This window comes from Canis lupus, chromosome 19 (genome assembly GCF_003254725.2).
Source record: "Canis lupus dingo isolate Sandy chromosome 19, ASM325472v2, whole genome shotgun sequence".
Lineage (NCBI taxonomy): Eukaryota > Metazoa > Chordata > Mammalia > Carnivora > Canidae > Canis > Canis lupus.
In genome coordinates, this window is record NC_064261.1 from 35,444,885 (window position 1) to 35,464,921 (window position 20,037).

The following is a 20,037-nucleotide window of genomic DNA, read 5'->3' on the forward strand; positions in this document are numbered from 1 at the left end:
CAGACACAAAACATGACTTGATAACATACAATGGTAGAGTATATTATTATACATTTGTCAAAAACCACAGACTGTAGAACACTAAGATTGAACCTTAACATAAATTATGGATTTAGGAAAATTATGATGTGCCAATGTAGGTTCATCAATTGTAACAGATACACCACTCTGGTGCTGGATGTTATTAGTGGGGGAGGTTGTGCTTATGCAGGTGTGGGTAGTATATAAGAACCCTCAGTAGTTTCCTTTTGATTTTACTGTGAATCTGAAATTATTCTAAAAAAATGAAGTCTATTTTTAAAATTCGGTGGATGACATTAAAGGATAATTTTCAAAAAAGGTAAATCATGACTTACACAGTCATAAAACAAACATAAGGCCAAAAAAAATGTTTAACTCATTATATGGTAAGGGAACTGAAAACAAAAGCTATAACAATTTCAGAAGAGAAGCCACAGACCAAACATACAAAGTCATCGGATATGCTGAAATGATTTTGTCTGATGGAAGCAAAACCAGTTTGTTCTACAGTATGAGAGGAAAGTTAAATGAACCTCCAGTGGGCAGAATTTATCTGCATGTGTATAAAAAGAATAATCTTCATTACTATCCATTTTTACCAGTTAACATCTCACTCTACAAAGGAGTATAATATCTCCAAAACAAAGCAATGCACAACAACACAGAATCAGATAACTCAGAGGGTCTGCTATATACAATATACAAAATTTCCTTACTGAAGTAGCCTAATAATCTTTTGGCTCATTTTAAAGGTGTCCACAATTTTTCCTCACAGTTAGAAACAGGTGTAAAAAAATTCAAGGTCAAGCTGAGTTCAACAGGAACAGGACCAGCTGAGATGACTATGAGGTGAGTCTTAAGAGATCGATCAGAAGATTGGAAATGAAACAACAACAAAGAGGGTTTGTCCTTTAATTCAGGGTCTTAAAAGTTATCCTGATAATTTTCATGATTCCTAATATCTTAGGAATAGATATAGTTACAGCAAAGCTGTTAGAAGTTTCTGGGAAAAGATGTGATATGATTAATACAATACTTTAGGGATATTAATCCAACACGATCTGTAAAGTGGGTTATATGCCAGAAATGATTGGAAAGTCTAGGTAAGAGCCGGTGAAATAATCTAAGGTTGAAGGAAAACAAAGTTTTCTTAGCCAGAGATTTCCTCTCTAAGAATTCCTTTGGAGACAGCCACTCTTCCAAATCCATCTTATTCTACAAAACTCACAAAACCAGTGTGCATTCTCTCTCTTGGCCTTGCTCTACAGTAATATGTTGAGAATAGAGACCCATTTTTCTTTCCAGACAGGGTGGATAGTTATCTGGAGTGAAAAGTTTCATTTTCCAGCATTTTTCATTGAAACTATCACCTGATAATTACACTGAATAGAAAGTAACCATTAATCACATCTTTAATATATCAATTCATCACTGTCTACCTTGTGTGAAGCAGAAGAACTAAAATTAATCAGTCAAACTGAGCCCTATCACAATCAAATGCCCAGGGAAGGTGGGGGCCAGAAGGAAATCCTTTTAAATACAGAAAAGCATTTGTGTCTGCTGGCAGGAGGACCCAGGCCTCAATGGTAGCAACTACTTTCTCTCATCATCAAAGGTGATTTTAATCTCCATCCTTGCCCAGTTTGCACAACTTCAAATCTGCTAGAAATTTAAAGCTCATAAATGTTATCTAACCCACAAGGGAAGGAAGTAGGCGCATTCCATCATCACCCTTTTACTGCACATAATTTTATTAATAAAAGGATTTTAGAAAACAAATTCACATTTTAAATTGCAGTGGCTGCCTTCTGTGTCCTTGTCACCTGTGCTTCTAGCCTGATAAGTCCATTCTGTCAGGTGGTCCACTGAGAGACCCCCCATTCTATAGTTCTAGAAGAAAAGGTATTTTTTGTGGCTAGATGTAGCCTGGTTCCAAAGACTCCTGGTAATGAATCAGGCACATGGAGAACTATTCATTTGTTACTTATCATCCTCTGCTTTCTTGATTTGTGCTGGTGCCAAGAAAAGAAACCTGTCTCGTTTCCCCAACTAGATTATAAACTCCTTAAAGATAGCAGCCAGGTTTTATACTTATTTCTGTTAAGTCACTTTCCAAGTATGGCAGCTCTTACATAGCTGCATGATAAATAATCTGACGTTTGGTTGGTTATGAACTATAGATTCTGTAGAAAGTTTAGGAGGCAGAGCAAGGGTAGGGAGGGTTCTCTCAGGGGCTGAAAATGTCAAGGCACTTATTTCAAAGCTTCTAATCTAGATTATAAGCTTTTATTATATTTTACACGGGGAATGAGATTTGACATTTTTAGAGAGACATACTTTAGGACTTGCAGTGATTGTCACTACAGTACATTATTTCTCCTAGTAAAATTCAGGAAATTAAAAACAATTAATGAGAATCAAGGCTGTGGCAAAGCCAAAAACAAGCCACTGAGCTGTGAGTGCTGAGCAGTCAATTCCACTCTCAGCCCAACTATGCAGATGTCATGTCTGCACCTTCTCAAAACTGCAGGGCACTGCATATTGGACCTGTGTCCTTGGTCATTGATCAAAACAACAACATTAAATCCATCAAATCCTAAATTTACCAAGTAGCTTTATCTTTGCTATAGCTCCTAGCACAGTACACAATACATGACAGACACTCAATATATTTTGCATGAATGAACTAAATTGTAAATTACTAAAGTCTCAGTGCAGAGCGGCCAAATTTGAGAGTAACTTAGAGGGAAAGTAGCAGCCAAGAAAAGCAGAGGTTATAAGGCCTGTATTAGCTACAGTTTTCATTTTCTGTAAACCAAAGGGATGCTTTAATATTTGAGTTCCAAGTTACATGCAGAAACTCAAAAACACATTTTCCCCTATTTTCATTTTATATAAAAACATTAATTACACAGAAAGGTATCAGACACATGTCAGTCTGGGAGCAGGTTATTACTGGAAAGGAAAACTCATGCTAGTAAGCAAAGAGCAAGCCAGAAGTCAATGCAAGTGTTAGCCAAATCTGATCGAAGCATCCAAGACATTTTCTCAATTTTTAATTGATCAGTATGTGAACTGGTTTGCTGTCAATGTGTTGATTGTGCTGACAATTTAATTTCCTTCTGTTGATGGGTTTATTGGTGTTTAGTAAGAGTCGGCCATTCAAACAACCCAGTATCAAAACTTTACTCTGCCTTTAAATGAGAATAGGGAAAGATGTTTTAGAATAATCAAGTTAAAAACATGGAAGGGCTCAGTTTCTTAAGAGGAAACAGACATAGATGCTACTAATCAAGGATGTAATTGAAGTAAAAAGAAATGGACCATATAAGTGAGAAATGTTCAATGTAACAATAAAAATAAGCTACCTATATAAATACAAACATAGTAATGGCAATAAAATTAATGCCTTAATTTGAACAGCATACAGCTTGCAAAGTGCCATCACATATGGTATCTCATTTGATTCACAGAGGTTATTATAAAAATCATACATATTCGTATAATTGACTTTTTAGCACCAGAGCCAACTCCATATGTACAAATATTGGCTATCATAGTTTGTATGAGTAATATTCTAAATTCCCACTGTTTTCCTTTAATTCGTATTTTCTCTTTTGGATCTTCCACCTTACAAAGCCTTGTGAATCAATTCTTAAAACTTGATGACAAATTTGTAGGCTGGCTTTATGGGTTGAATGGTGCCCCCCCCTCAATTCACATGTTGAAATCCTAAACCCCAGTACTTCAGAATGTGGCCCTATTTGAAATTAGGGTTATTGCTAATGTAAGTACGTGAGATAAGGCCATTAGAGTGGACTCTAATCCCATATGACCTGTGTCCTCATAAAAAGGAGAAATGTGCACACAGTGATAGGCACACCAGGAGGATAGCATGTGAAGATAAAGGCAGAGAGCAGGTCAGTGCTTCCTCAAGTTAAGAAACAACAAAGACTGTCAACAAACCACTAGAAGCTAGGTAAAAACCATGGAACACATTCCCCCTACCTCAGAAATAATCAACACAGCCAGTACCTCAATCTTACACTTCCAACCTCCAGAACTGGATGCAACACGCTTCTGGTGTAGAAACCACCTGTTTGTGGTACTTTGCTAAGGCAGCCCCAGCAAATCAATACAATCGCAATCATGCCTGTTACTGTAAGGATGGAGATATATCTGAGAGTATATGGTCATGGGATTTTAGGAAAATATGCCCAAAGAGAACCCTACATCATCCAATAGCCACAGAACCCTAAGGACTCCTAAGGACTTCCTAAGGACTCTCTGCTTATCCTTTAGTAAAGGTAACTTGTAAGCTGATGTGCCCAGCTGGTCCCTCCAGCATGTGATAATGACCCACAGTGCCTTCAATCCATATACTGGGCAGGGACTTCTTCCGATGTTCTCTGCATTCCTGGAAGGCCTATTGTCCAAAGAAATTGGCAGTAGTAGGTTGATCTCTAGGTTTACCTATTACCATATATGTGTTCTTGGGCAATTATTTAAAGTCCCCACTTTTTCAAGTGGGGATAATGAAAGTTATCGCACTGGGTATTTGAAGTGTAAATAAGTTAATGCTGATCACTTTTTCTAGACCTTTGATCCTGACTCAGTATTGAATGCTGCTGCAAAGGCCAGGGAGAAAGAATATGAACACCACCTTTCTGCAGCCCCAGAGACTTTATCCTTAGATCATGATTTGGGTGATCCTCATTTGCTCTTTCTCATTTGTCTTAATAATTCGGCACAAAGTTTGTTCCTATAGCATTAATTAGCCTGTTCTTCTTCTTAATTTCTATGCTCCCTTTGCATCCCCATTAGCTTTGTCTTCCTGACTTTCTCTTATCTAAGGCAAACAATTATTTGCACTGTTTTCTCTCCTCACCCCTCTCTGGGAAAAGTATTTTTCCCCTATGCATTGGTGCTTGAAGAATTTCTATGTAGGATGGCATGGAGGCAGTAATTTTATTGGAAAGCGTTGCCAAAGGACATATCTTAAGTCTGCATTTGCAGAGCAGGTGCTGCGTTTTTGTTTAGTGTTGTTTTATTTGGGGTGGTTCCAGGAGAGAATGTGTGCTCATTAGCTCATTCGTGATACTCAACCCCTTTGCTGACTTTTGTTTTCTACTTCAGGACTCTTCTCTACTCTTTCTCCTTTGCTCTGTGCTCCAAGAGGGGCATCTCTATGGCCCAAGCTATCTTGCCCTGATGGCAGATCATAGGGTTGAATCCAACAGAGGCAGGGATATTAATCTTTTCTGTCTCCAGGACCCTCTATGCCCACTTACGTTTTTGGCAGTGGTTGTGTTCCTCTAAGACCATAGCTTCTTTTCAGCAACCCTTCTCCTGAAGCTATAGTTCTTAGCCAATTCTAGAGATGACAAATACCATTCCTCCTCCCCCACCCCTTTCTCAGGACCAAGAGTAGTGACATAAACAAATGAAATAACCTTTTTTTTAATACTTCAATCCCTTAAAAAATTGGGAGGCTTTCACTATTTCTCATCCTGCAAATTTCATTATCCTTTAACTTTTCCTGCACCTGAGTAAATAGTCCATTCATTAAAACTCTCCATTTAAACCCATGGAGCAAGCCATTTCATTACTGATAGGACTTTGTATCTGGCTACCACATCCATCCTGGCCCTGACAGCTCTCCCTCTAAAAACATCACACTGGTGGTAACCAGTAGAAATTTCTACTTCAACCTAGTTAATCTATATGCCAAAAAATTTTAGTGATGCTTTTAATATCACAACCACCAGCTCATCTGTTATTGTGTTATGCCTTTCTGATATTCTTCAACTTTTATTCCTCTTTTTCTTGCCTTTTTCTTTAAACTTCTCATCTGAAGGCAATCTGGCCTAGTGGAAGGAGTAGGGACAATAAATCAGCCACCTGGCCAGGCCTAGAATCAAATTTTCAGCTATTATGAGTGTATGAGCACTGTAATTTTGAACAAAACATGAATCTTCCATCAATCTCAGGAGTATAACACCCACAGACTCATGATGAAGAACAAATAAAATAATACAAGTGAAGGAAATAGCACATTGTAGTGGATTAACAGTTGTTAGCCTGTCTCTTCTATACACACACACACACACACACACACACACACACACACACAATGAACTTTAGAAAAACATGGGTTTGAATTGCATGGGTCTGCTTATACATGGATTTTTAAAAAATAAGTAAATACAGCACTGGGGAGCCTTGGTGGCTCAGTCAGTTAAGCATCCACTCTTGGTTTTGGCTAAGGTCATAATTTCAGGATTGTGAGATGGAACCCCATGTCAGGCTCCACACTCAGTATGGAATCTGCTTGCAATTCCTTCCCCCTCCTTCTCCCTTCCTCTCTACCCTTCTTATGGTCTCACTCTCTTTTTCTTGCTCAAATAAAGTCTTAAAAAAAAAAAAAAACACCAACATAGTACTATAACTGCATTTTGGCATTTTGTTTTCCTTATTATTTTCTCAATAACATTTTTTCTCTGGCTTATTTTAAGAATACAATATATAATACAGACAGCAAATAAAATGGGTGTTAATCAACTTCTGGTCAATAGTAGGCTATCAGTAGTTAAGTTTTTGGGGAGTCAAAAGCTACATGTGGATCATGCCCAGAACCCCTATGGTGTTCTAGGGTCATCTATATATATATGGATAATTCTCTCTTGTCTAACCATTCCTACAGACACTACTGTCCTTGGCCTGAAAAAGCCCCGGGACTTTCTTCTCTTCCCTATCGACGTATTAAACATGACATTTGGGTTCCACTTGGAATAAACTGCCACACTCTCATCAGTTTCTTCTCCACTACCTTTTGGTACTTCTCATGATTTTCTTCTCAGCACTACATAAACAAATGAAATTATCATTCTTTGATGCTTTCACCCCTTGGAAAAGTGAAGATTTCTCAGTATAGGGTCATCTCCTTTCAGGGACTTTAAGTAACGCTAACTTTGGGGCAGACTTCTGAAACAAATTTTGCAATGACTTGTAGTTAATATCAGTTACTTCTTTAAAGATTTATTTATTCACAAGAGACACAGAGAGACAGAGATGTAGTCAGAGGGAGAAGCAGGCTCCATGCAAGTAGCGTGATGCAGGACTCAATCCCAGGGATCCCGGGATCATGCCCTGAGCCAAAGGCAGACGCCCAACCACTGAGCCACCCAGGCATCCCAATATCAGTTACTTCTTATCCTCTGTCTCATCACTCTTGACACCATAAATCATTCAAGAACTATTCATTGCATTCCTTCCATGTGTGTCTGCTTTCTCCCCTAGACAGTAGTCTAAGAAGATAAAGACCATTTTCCTAGCAGTCCTCAAAACTCCCTTAGAATTCAGGAACTAGGTCAGCAGGCCCAAGAACAACTTCCTTTTCCAAGAGATCATTAAAAATCTAGTTTTCCTGAACTGAGAATCCTGCTTGTGGATTATTTTTTGCTTCTCTGTATGGTAGCTTTTGACCATATTCTTGCTCCTTTCCCTGCACAGTCTTGTTCCCCAGACTGACCTATAAAGAACTCCTCCCTTAGCCACAGTTTTTCTTTCAGGATCACCTTTCCAAATTTCAAGTAATCCTATTAGTGCTTTCTCTTTATTTCTTCCACACTCTGACATGCATATAGATCATGACTTTGTGTTTGGCCTAATCTTTTCCTTTATTTATTTTTTTTCACATATCTTCTTAGTTCCTAATATACAAATTCATGTATTTGTCATTTGAATACTATAGTTTCCACTAAGGTTTTCAGTTTGTCTTTAAATTCTCCAAAATGGTGGAAGAGGAGGAGCACCGGCTCTGTAATGAACAGCACATGATATCAATCTTACCTGGATCCTAAACTTCAGTTTCTTCATCTTTAAGAAGAGATAACATTATCCACCACATGGACCATTTTGAGAACTATCACTTTTTTTTTCAAGATTTTATTTATTTGGGAAAGAGTGCTAATGAGGGCGAGGGGAGCACAGGGAGAGGGAGAGGTAGACCCCCTTCTGAGCAGGGAGCCCAATGTGGGACTCAATCCCAGGACCCTGGGATCATGAAATGAAACAAAGGCAGACACTTACTGGACTGAGCCACTCAGGCGCCCTAAGGACTATCACATTAAAATCTTATCATGATGCCTGGTACAGGGATCCCTGGGTGGCGCAGCGGTTTGGCGCCTGCCTTTGGCCCGGGGCGCGATCCTGGAGACCCGGGATCGAATCCCACATCGGCTCCCGGCGCATGGAGCCTGCTTCTCCCTCTGCCTGTGTCTCTGCCTCTCTCTCTCTCTCTCTCTGTGATTATCATAAATAAATAAAAATTTAAAAAAAAAATGATGCCTGGTACATTGTATCCTCTCAACAAATGCTAATTTTCTTTTTTCTTCTCATTAAAAAGTATCAGGAGATGGTTATATCACTTGCTATGGTTTTCCTTTTATCTCTGAAAGCTAATGCCACAGCTCTAACACTTGAAAGACTGAATGGGACAAAGAGGTTTGATCAGTTTCCCTGAATTTCTAAACCTTTCATGTACTAATAGGAATTTATTTATCTTTTCATGTCACTATAATCTGAGATTTCAAGGAACTGATTTTGGTTATTATTTTGGATATTATTATTATCTATTTTCTTTCCTAGAGAAAATAAATTGTTCAGGGACACCTGGTGGCTCAGTGGTTGAGCATCTGCCTTTGCTCAGGGTGTGACCCTGGAATCCCAGATTGAGTCCTGCTTAGGGTTCCCTGTGGGGAGCCTACTTCTCCCTCTGCCTGTGTCTCTGCGTCTCTCTCTGTGTCTCTCATGAATAAATGGATAGATATTAAATACATAAATAAATAAATAGTCCAAAGTCTACTGGCCTAAATCATGTTTTATTATGTTTGTTCCAGACTGTTAGCATATTTATATAAATAAGCCCCTGAAATTCTTTCTGAGGAGATCAATTCAAGTATTTAAGCATAGAGCCACAATGTGGTTACCTCCAATTCTATTATCTTCATAAAATTATTTACAAAGCATAGTGCTTCTTTTTATAATGGGAAAGGTCTTCTAGTCTTTAATATTGTTAATTTCCTTCCATGTCTGTATGTGTGTGTGCATATGTGTATATATACAGGAGAGAGTGAGTGGTAATCATCATTTATTTATATAGCATAATATGGTATATAGTATTGTACTTTATACATATCATATATATACCATAATATAATGTAAATGATCTAAGCTTTATTACAATTCATCATCCAACTAAGACATCACCCATTTTTCAAAATTTATAAGATGAGTGTTAAGTGGAAATTCTATCCCTGGATGATTTTCTTCTATAAACCCAGTTCTTGGACAAGTCACCAGAGTCTCTTGGGCAAAAGATTGCATTTGTTCTCTTTTCTCTCATGATCCTATACTAAGGAACATTTTAATAAATATCCAGAATGTCTGAAGTATGTGAATATCTAGGAGAATGCTCCAAGTGGAGGCAAACAAAAATAAACAAGTACCCTGAGTAATGCCTGGCAAGTTCAAAGGACAACAAGTGTATCAGTTTTTCTGATAAAGTACAAGGGAGAGAAGTACAAGATGAGAATAATAAGATAAGGGTATTGGAATTTAGGGGGAGGGTGAAGATTTTGTAGGTTCTCACAGGCCACTGTAATGATTCTGGTTTTCACTGAGTGAAAGGAGAAGTCTTGGAGCTTAATGAACAGAGAAATTTCACCAGCCATGATCTGACCCTGTTTTAATAGTACTGTTACAGCTGCGGAGTGAATAGTCATAAAGACAAAGCATGAATGCAAGAACAACTGTTAGGAAGGATCTGTAATAATGTGTGTGAGAGATAATGCTGGCTGAAACCTGATAGACATGGTGGCAGTGGTAAGAAGGGTTCAGACTCTAGAAACATTTTGAGGATAGAGCCAATAGGATTGGCAGATGGGTGTCTGTGTGATGTTGAGAGACAGATAAGAGATGAGGCGGACTCCAGCTGTTGGGGGAGTTGCCATAAACCAAAGTAGTGAAGATGTTTCAAGAGTACATTTGGATGTGCATGGCTGTTAGATGTCTGAATGGAGAGGACAGAAGGCAGTAGGATATTGAGTCTGGAGGACTGGGGGGAGATATAGGATGGACATAGATAATGGAAGCCATGAGAATGAGGTCTGAGAGAAGAGACTGAAACATAGTAATCAATGACATAAAAGACCAGGAGAGTGGGCTGCCTTGGAAGAAACTGAAAAAAAAAAAAAAAAAAAGTGTTTAAAGGAATTGATCCACTGAACCAAATGTTGCTGACAGATAAAATGAGGGTTAAAAATTGTCATTAAAAAAAATAATAATAATAAAAATGTCATTTTTTTTTTAATTTATGATAGTCACAGAGAGAGAGAGAGAGGCAGAGACACAGGCAGAGGAAGAAGCAGGCTCCATGCGCCAGGAGCCCGACGTGGGATTCGATCCCAGGTCTCCAGGATCGCGCCCTGGGCCAAAGGCAGTGCTAAACCACTGCGCCACCCAGGGATCCCAATAAAATTGTCATTAAATTTAACTATAGAAGTTATTGGTGTCCTTGACAAGATACATCAAGGTGGAGTAGGAAAAAAGAAAGGAATTCTAATTAATTTGGTATTATAAGAATATAAGAAAACTGGAGAGAGAAAAGCAGTTTTTCCAAGGAGATTTTCTATAAAAGACAGCTAATAAAGGATGAAGATAGACTTTTTTTAAAATGGAAGAAATTTCAGAATGTTTATAATACTCCAAGAAATAAATTGGTGGTGCAGGAAAGAAATGGGATGATTTCTGGAGTGACTTGAGTAGCAGAAAGCCAGTAGATGCAGTGCCTGGGTAGAGGGCTGGCCTCAAAGGACCATTAACCCCCAGTAACAGAAGGGAGAGGAGAGCATATGGACATAGGTGCAGGAAGTTACCTAAAAAAGGGAGAATGCATGGACAACAGAAATGTTCTATGATTGCTTGTTAGTGTTGTGGGCATTAAAGACACAAGCTTAATTTTCAGGACTTTAATGTGCAACCAGTCAGCATGATAATAGGCTTTTCTCCAGCCACATTCAGCTACACAGGTGCAGGCATGAGGAAGCGAAGACTTGGATGCTGCAGAGTGGTGTTATTGCTAAGAAGTATGATGGCATAAAAAGAGAACTCAGAATTTACGGTGTCAGAAAGGGAGTGGTTATTCTAGAGGACTGTGGGATTGAAACTGGACCCCAAGCAAGTGAAGTGAAGGTAGATGGATATGAGGGTCTGTAATATTTATGGAGCTATGGGCTTTCCCCACCACCCAGAAGTTCACTTTATGCCACTTTACTTTTACGAAAACCCTACATTAGTACCTGATTTCACTAACTGAAAGAAATCTAAAGAGGACTTTTGCTTTATGAAATGGTAATCGTTCTTTCACTTTATGCCATTATGGTCTATGAAAGAATTTGTGGGAACGCTCTACTTTTGGATAGTGAGAGAAACCTGTATTAGAATCGGGGCACCTCAGATTAATCCGTTTCTTCTGAAGTAAGGAGTTTTGTTTTGTTTTGTTGTTCCTCTTCAAAGACTCTCTTCCTGTTGTACTTCTTCCTCATCCCTGTCCTTTTTTCCCTACATTTTAGTTGATGCAAAATTTGAATTTGCCTTTTAAAATTTCTCTTTATTTCTTCTAAAATATTGCTTGTTGGTTCTCTTTCAGCATGTCCTATAGAGCTCTCTTCAATGATGGCAATATTCAACATCTTCACTATCCAATAACATGGCCAACTAGCCACTTGTGGGTAGTGTGACTAAGGAAATAAAATTTTCAATTTTATCTAATTAGAATTAATTTATACTTAACGAGGCACATGTGGCTTGTGGTGAATTCATTAGATCACAGTGAGTAGAAGAGAAATCTTTATATCATTTGATGATAAAAATGTCATTGGCACTAAAATCATTTTTCTGGTCTCCTTTTCACTCCAGCCTTCTAAAGTTAGTTCTTGTGTGTCTGCCTCTTCCCCCTCACACACAATTATTACTCACAAACTCTTATGCAACGTTAACTGTACACTAGTACCCATGAAAAGTGCTAGTGATACAAGACATAAAAGGATGCCTGTCCTCAAGTAAGGAGGAGATGAGTCAAGAAAGTGATGACAATAGTACAATGTGCCACATGCTATGATCAAGGCAAGTATAAAGAGAGGTAGGACACAGTGGAGAATGGGAAAAAAAAGAAAAAAAAATTCTTTAACATCCTACCAGCCTGGAATCCTGGCTTTGTCACGTCTTTAATGAGTAACCCACCTCACAGGGTAGTTATAAGAATTTTGAAATTTGGTGTGTGCATAAAGTGCTTGGCATACTGCCTGCTTTTAAAGAGAACTAATTCCCTCTTGGACAAAATGCACAAATTTTTTTCATTACAAAATTTACCTGTAATTGATTTTAAATTAAAAAAAAACTATGCTATCCTTGTTCTTCATTCTCAGGCTCATGTGAGTGCAACTGATACTCAGTTGATTTCTTGAGCCACATGTCCAGCATAGATTGACTGTTCTTGTTTAATCTGTATCTAGCCTGAAATGGAGCTTCTCTTTCCTTTCAGATCACAGTATGCTGCACATAGTAATCACCCAATCCGTGATTTTTCTTGAACACTTACTGATCCAAAGGCTTTTTAAAAACATATTTGGTGTCTTTTGTCCAGAAGAATTATAAAAATACTGGAAACTTGGAAATATTATTATAGTCTCTTCCCACCAGAAAGTCATTAAGCTTCAGCTTGAACACCATGAGTGTCAAGGAGCTCACTACCTACCAAAGCAATTCAATTCATTATCAGAACTTTCATCAATAGGAAGTTCATTTTTCTGTAGAGATGTAACTACCACCTTCGTTGCCTCCATCAGTTCTCCTATCCAGCTAGGAGCCACCTTGACATGGTCTACTAGAGGAGTATTGTCCACTCAGATGAGTTCCAATGAAAAGTTTCAGAAACATCAGTCTAGAATAGAGCAGAATAAATTTCGCTCTTCCTTTCCATGAAAACCCCGCAGGTATTTCATATATCGCAGTCCCCAAGAGTCTTTCCTATTCTAATCTAAATATTTCTAATTCCTTCATCAATTCTTCATAGCATGATTTAAAGCTTCCTCATCATTCTCCCTCCTGTGGACCTATTACCAAGGTCGCTCACTAAATGTTTTGCATTGGATTCATTGGAGTTATATCCAAATATCTAGTTAGATGATTGAACACCTAGAGGTGCGCTGGTTGTACTTTAGGGCCTCTCATTGATATTAACACTGGAGATCCTGGGACGCCTGGGTGGCTCAGTGGTTGAGCATCTGCCTTTGGCTCAGGGCGTGATCCCAGTTTGGGGATCGAGTCCCAGATCGGGCTCCCTGTGAGGAGCCTGCTTCTCCCTCTGCCTATGTTCTGCCTCTCTCTCTGTATGTCTCTTATGAATAAATATATAAAATTAAAAAAAAAAAAGAACACTGGTGATCCTTTCTGTCCTAGTCCCTTTGAGTGAACTATAATACCCAAGCTACCCGTACCCACCCCTACCTGCCAAGGTTACCTGGCTTCATTCCAAACACCTTGTTTTTCAGTTTGTTTTGTACCTGGCAAAGTCTTTGGTGACAAACCTAGTTTCCCTTAAGTATTTTAAATAGTCTTCATAATCCTGTTTTCAAACTTAGCATCTGGTTTTGATGAGGACAGAGAAAGCTAGGGGAGAGGGATGGCTGAGAGTAAAGAAGAGAAACCTCCCACCCCCAACTAGACTTTCTTGGCATTCACCCTGTTTGACAAAAGAACTATAAAGATGACTTTTACTATTCTGATTTGCTTCAGCTCAAATATACCATTCTTCCTCCTGCCTCCTACATGATAGATACATAGATACATAATCAACAGGTAGATGATAGATTATTGTTAGATAAATCAGTGATAGATGATAGACGATTGATTGACAGATGTAAGTGTATATAGTAAGTGTTATTTGTCACTCTATTTTATCCTCTTGCTCTTTTACTCGTTTCATTTTGCAGTTTTTTTGTTTCTTTTTCCCTTGTGGGGCCCTTGCCTCTTTCCCCAGTTCTCCGTTTTGCCATCCACTTTCTCTTCCCCATTATACAGCTTAAAAATGGCCAGCATCTTTCAGGGGAGCACTAATGCACAGTACAATGCAAAATATGTTGTCCCAAGGGACAATGATAGCTTGATGCAGCCTCATTGTGGGGCAAGGTCAAAAGAGATGTGAGGCAATTCACATTCCAGCAAATAGCAGTCTGTCAGGTCCTTGCTGTTGTCTTAAAAATAGTTCCCACATATCGGGACATATTTTAGAGCTAACTTAAAATCACATTTGCTTGTTCAGAGCATCTCTTATGGGGCTGAAAATGCTGAGGCTGCAGAAATCAAAGTGGGGAGTATTTATTAGTAACCTGCAGTTACTCCAGAATTCCCCCAGGGAATGACTTTGCAGCAATTTAAGCCCAAATGTAGAGCAAATAGAAAAATGGGTGCCTTTCCTCATCCTCACAGGATTTGTCTTGTTCCTCCTCTTTGTACCAATAACAAGGAGAAAAGAAGATGAATTAGAAACCACAATCCACACTTTCATCTTCAGTAACTCTAAGAGACTCTCAGTCAGTAGTAAAAAGCACATCTGAAACAGGCTTCTGTGCCTCAATTACTCTATTCCCACACATCCTTTCCTCCTTGGGGGTATTTCTCCAAACCCAGACTATTAACATATAATGTAAGAAAATGCTGCTAAATGCCACATTAAAAAAAGCAACTTAGGCTTACTTGTGGAGTTTGAAGAAACATACAATACCTTCTACTTCTCTTATCCTTATATTATAAAAACACGTAAATTACATCTTCACATTAAAGACACAAATTCTGGGGATCCTTGGGTGGCTCAGTGGTTTGGTGCCTGCCTTCAGCCCAGGGCGTGATCCTGGAGTCCCAGGATCAAGCCCCACATCAGGCTCCCTGCATGGAGCCTGCTTCTCCCTCTGCCTGTGTCTCTGCCTCTCTCTCTTTCTCTCATGAATAAATAAAATCTTTAAAAAATAAATAAATAAATACACAAATTCTTTTTATGTATCAAATGACAATAAATATGACATCTTTGTTCCGGCCTGCTACGTAAGCAAGAAAAAGGCTGGGGTCAGGGTAAAGACATGGACTCAGTGATATATGGACAAATACATAAGAATAGGCAAGATGCAAAAGGTAAAAGGAAGAAAAGATGAAGATGGAAAGAGGGACAAACACAGCAGGGGTGACTGATGCCCTCATCTCATTTCCAGAGCTGTTGGACTCAAAACTAAGTATGATCATGTGTTCCCAAACAATCTGAGATTCTAAGTTACTATACAAATGCATTGGGGTTATTTTTGTGATTGTTATTCTTGTTGCCCTGGTTTAGGAGTCAAACAGATCAGAACTTAGCATGAAAGTGTGGGACTCAGACTTAAGGAGGTTCTGGAATGGTTGCAAAATGTGCAGGATGGAGAAGCAGTGAGTGAATAGCACTGCACATTGTTGGGTTCATTATAATACAAACATTGGATATTACTTGGGTGTGCTGACCGTGTGTTCTCCATGCAGTTCCTCAAGCTCTATAAGAAGCCTGCAGGGAAGACTCTTTTATTACTTCAGTGAAGCAACATGGCCTGGTACCTACCAATGTGGTTCTGAGTATAAACTGTTGGGTTCTAATTTAGATCGCAACACCTGTCAGCTGTGCAATCCTGCACACATTTTTTTAACCTCTGTGAGTATGTATTGCTGATGTAACAAATTACCACAAAGTCAGTGGCATAAAAAATACAAATTTATAATGTTACAGTCTGGAGCCTGCGTTCCGTCTGGAGGCTCCAGTAAAGAATGTGTTTCCTTACCTTTTCCAGGTTCTCGAGGCCTCATACATTCCTGGGCTGGTGGCCACTTCCTGCCTCTAAGACAGAAGCATAGCATCTTCTCTCCCTTCTAAGTTTCTTGTTTACAAGTACCTTTATGAGTACATCAGGTCCAGCTGGAGGATGCAGGGTAATCGCCCCATCTCCTGATCCTTACTATTAGCACATCGCACACACTATTATCACCTTCTGCCATGGAAGGTAAGCTATTCACGGGCTCTGCAAGAACATCTTTAGAGAGCCATTATCCTGTCTACCTTAAGGGGTAAGCCAGAGAGTGGGCAGAAATAGTACACACTTCATAAGGGTGTTTTCAGAAACACAAGTAAAACACTGAGAATAGTCCCTTTTTTATTGATGGTCTCAGCCATTTGCTCCTATTGAGTGGAACAAGTGCAGGGGACAGGACAGGGCATGGATGGTGGATGGGATGAAATTGTGTGGGCAGAGGCAACTCTAGAATTCTCTATAGCCTACTATGACTTTGCAACAAATCCCTGCTTAGCACTAAAGAAATCAGTCACATAATTTTATATTTCCGTATGTGAAGACACTGAAGCCATGATAATGCCACAGCAGAATTAAGAGGCTGGAATGGTCTTAGAAACCAGACCTAAATTTCTACATTTCATACAGGAGTTACTTGCCTCACATTTAGAGAGAAAGCTGTCCAAGGAGACACAGTTAGTGGCAGAGCTGAAACAAGAACCCAGGTCTCCAGAGGTGTTCTCCAGAACACCTCCTCAGTGTTCTTTCTACCATGTTTGACCCCACCTAATGAAGACTCAATGGCCTATCTAACTAATGTTAGCAGCTGTCCTTCAAATGCCACATGATACAAAGTAATAAAATTTAATTCACTGAATACCTGAGTATCAAATACTGTCTCTCCTAAATGTAATGTCATATTCTGGATTAGATCCTGGAACAGAAAAAGGGTGTTAATAGAAAAATTGGCAGAATCAGAATAAAGTTACTTAGTTTTGATAAATGCACTATGGTAATGCAAATTAACAAGTGGGAAATCCCTGTCACTCTTCACAACTATTCTGTACATCTAAATTTATTCCTACATAAAAACACTGTGAGTCTAATTTTTCCATTTACTGTAATACTGCCAAATTGTTTTAAAGAACAGCTTCCATTGTGTAGTATAATGTCCTGTCACAGTCATTCTGCCTCAGCCCCAACACCATTGCCTGTCCTCTGCCTAAAATATTCTTCCTCCAGGTGCCAAGATGGCTTGCCCCATCACCACCCTCATGGACTTTCTGCCCACATCACCTTCTCAGTGACTCATCTCCGTATCATGCCATCTAAAACAGGGAAGGAAGGAAGGAAGGAAGGAAGGAAGGAAGGAAGGAAGGAAGGAAGGAAGGAAGGAAGGAGGAGGGAGGGAGGGAGGGAGGGAGGGAGGGAGGGAGGGAGGGAGGGAGGGAAAGAAAGAAAGAAAGAAAGAAAGAAAGAAAGAAAGAAAGAAAGAAAGAAAGAAAGAAAGAAAGAAAAAAAGGAAAAGAGGCAAGGGGAATCAAAGGGAGGAAAGAAAAAGAGAAAGAAGGGAAGGAAGGAGGGAGGAAAAGAAAAGAAAGGAGGGAGGCAGAAAAATCTCCACTCTTGAGAACTGTAACAAAACCCATTATACCTTATCACCGCTTAAACTTTCTTCTTAGCACTCATTACTATCAAACAGATGACATAGTAACTTATCTTACATGTTGTCTACCATCCCCACCATAAAGGCTGGTGTAACTTATTTTTGTCCATTTTGTTTATTAGCATACCCCTAGCAACTGGAATAGTGACTGGTATACAGAAAGGACTTCAAAAGTATTTGTTGAATGAATGAATGATTCATTGGCTGAGCCATGTGTACCCAGCACAGTGCCTGACCCACTTTAAATATAAGGAATCTCATGGCACAAGGAAATTAGATTACATACCAAGGAGTCACATAGCTTATAAGTAGCAAGTCTGAGATTGGAATGTAGGCCTCCTGCTGTCTGGGTCGGGCATTTTAGACATCATATTTTGTCATGTCAAGCTCCACACTCAGGGTAGGTATGTGCTGTTCCATTTCTCTTACCCTGATTTTCATGGTTCCTTTCACTCCTCTAAGAGAGCCACAGTTGATCTCACTAAATAATCCAAGTACAGAGGAGAAATGTGTTTATATTTTTGGTTTCCTAGTGGCTATTGGCATTAGACTTTAAAACCCATTGCAAGTAGCCCCATTCAAAGAGGGTGGGTTGTCACCATGTCTCAATAAGAAGACTTTAAGTACTGGGGACAAAGCAAGAGACTAGATCAAGGGGGCACTGTGGTAACAAAGAGCTATTACTCCATTGCTTCCTGCTTATTCAATTCAATCCAGTTGAACAAGTATTCACTAAGGACATTATTTCCTGCCCTATACTATCCTAGGCATTTTGAGGATGACAAGAAAAGAGCACTGGCTGCAACGCAAAGGAAAACACAGACCTAAAGCTATTCCTTGGTCCACTATGATTAGGAAGGCAGTGACTGAGTCCTTGTGTTGACAGAACACAAGTCCAGCGCAGAGCACCAAAACAAATGAGCGCTTGCACGGAGGCTTCCATGCGTTCTTGCTATCAACTCCAAGATGAGGCCCTACTGAGCTCAGAGGAGGTTTACACTTGAGTAGCATTTGGGTATATCACTCAGATGATGCATTTCAGATCCATCAATGTTCCTTGAAGGCAATAAGAGCATCTTTGGCCCACACAATTCTAAGTGATTGAAACTGAATGAAATTATTAATGGGTGAACGGAGAGAGAGATTATATTGTGAGTGAAAATCTTTCAGTCTTTCTTCTTCATTGGGATTAAAAACAACAAATACAGTTCACTGAAGCCTAAAAGCAGTAAATATTTGTATGATTTTTTTCACAGGATGAAACAGAAATTTCCTAAGGAATTCTTTCTCTCTCTCCCCACTTTGTCTTTTCTCATTTTTCCACCACCACCGTGCTTCACTCATCCACTTCATTTCTCCTGTTTTTCCTTTCCGCCTCCCTCCTGCCTACTGTGTATACGGCACTATGTTGGTGCCAAGGGAGAACACAGGATATTGAGAGCAACATCTATGTCCTCAATTATTGATTCATTCATTTAAAACTTGTATGAGGGTACGCACTATGCTAAGTACTTTATGTTTTATAATGTACAGTTTCTAAATAGTAATAGTCATTAGTGAGAATCAATATGGTATAAGTGGGAGGAATAGGTGCTTTGCTATCAGACCACCCTGGGCTTGAGTCCCACATTCTACTATCTCAGTGACCTTGGACACCCCCTTAACTACTCTGTGGGCAACTTTCCGCATCAGTTAAATAAAGATAATATATTTACCTTCCTGCTGTTGTGAGAATTTTAAAAATATGGCATAGAACATGGTCTAGGATAGTCTAGAGAAGGGCCCCAAAGTATAGTGCCTGTTGATGGAATTCAAACCAGAAAATTTACACTTTAAGCTGGGGGGTAAGACGTAAAAAGTTTTCATAGCACCTTATGGTAGATGATCACTTCAAAACTGTGTGGTATGCTTTATATAGAGGACCCCGCTTAATCCTCACAGGAAGCAGGATTGGGTCCATTTACACATTTGGAAAAACTGCAGTACGAATTAAATTGCCTGCGGTTGTAGCAGAAAATGGCAAACCTCAGGTCACTGTATTTCAAACCATTTGTCCTTCAACCCACTGCAGATCTGCTGAGAGCTCTGTCCCACCAGCCAGCAACCTAAGGAGGCCTTCAAGAATATCTCAAAGAAGAGGCTTACAAGCAGAGGGCAAACAGAAGATGTAACGTCAGATGGGCCCCAGGGAAAGTGGAGAGGGTCACAGATATGTTTCATTTCTTCACTTTGCTCCCCTGACTTTCATGCTGGTTAATGTTCAGACTGGCTTGTTCAGATTCTGGTCTTCCGAAGTATGCCACAAAGTAAACTTTAGAAAACACAAGTAAATAAAGTCAGTGCTCTATGACTAGGAAAAAACATGTCATCTCCTCAGGAAACAATGAAATAAAAGTTGGGGTTTTTCCTCTTCTTAATCATTTT

The 20,037-nt window shown here is 39.3% G+C and overlaps 1 protein-coding gene and 1 long non-coding RNA gene across 6 annotated transcripts in view; one reads left to right on the top strand and one right to left on the bottom strand.

The window, feature by feature from the left end:
• Positions 1 to 20,037, bottom strand: part of DPP10 (dipeptidyl peptidase like 10) — a 1,271,598-nt gene that overhangs the window by 1,133,763 nt on the left and 117,798 nt on the right. The window lies entirely within an intron of this gene.
• LOC112648405 (uncharacterized) lies at positions 11,208 to 20,033 on the top strand. 5 transcript variants are annotated; one of them, XR_003128998.2, is made up of 5 exons: positions 11,208 to 11,274; positions 11,732 to 11,913; positions 15,649 to 15,814; positions 15,951 to 16,160; positions 19,685 to 20,033. It is a non-coding gene; the product is annotated as an uncharacterized LOC112648405 (long non-coding RNA). The 5 variants fall into 5 exon arrangements; XR_003128999.3 differs by having other exon boundaries at positions 11,237 to 11,290; XR_003128997.2 differs by lacking the exon at positions 11,208 to 11,274 and adding an exon at positions 11,282 to 11,433.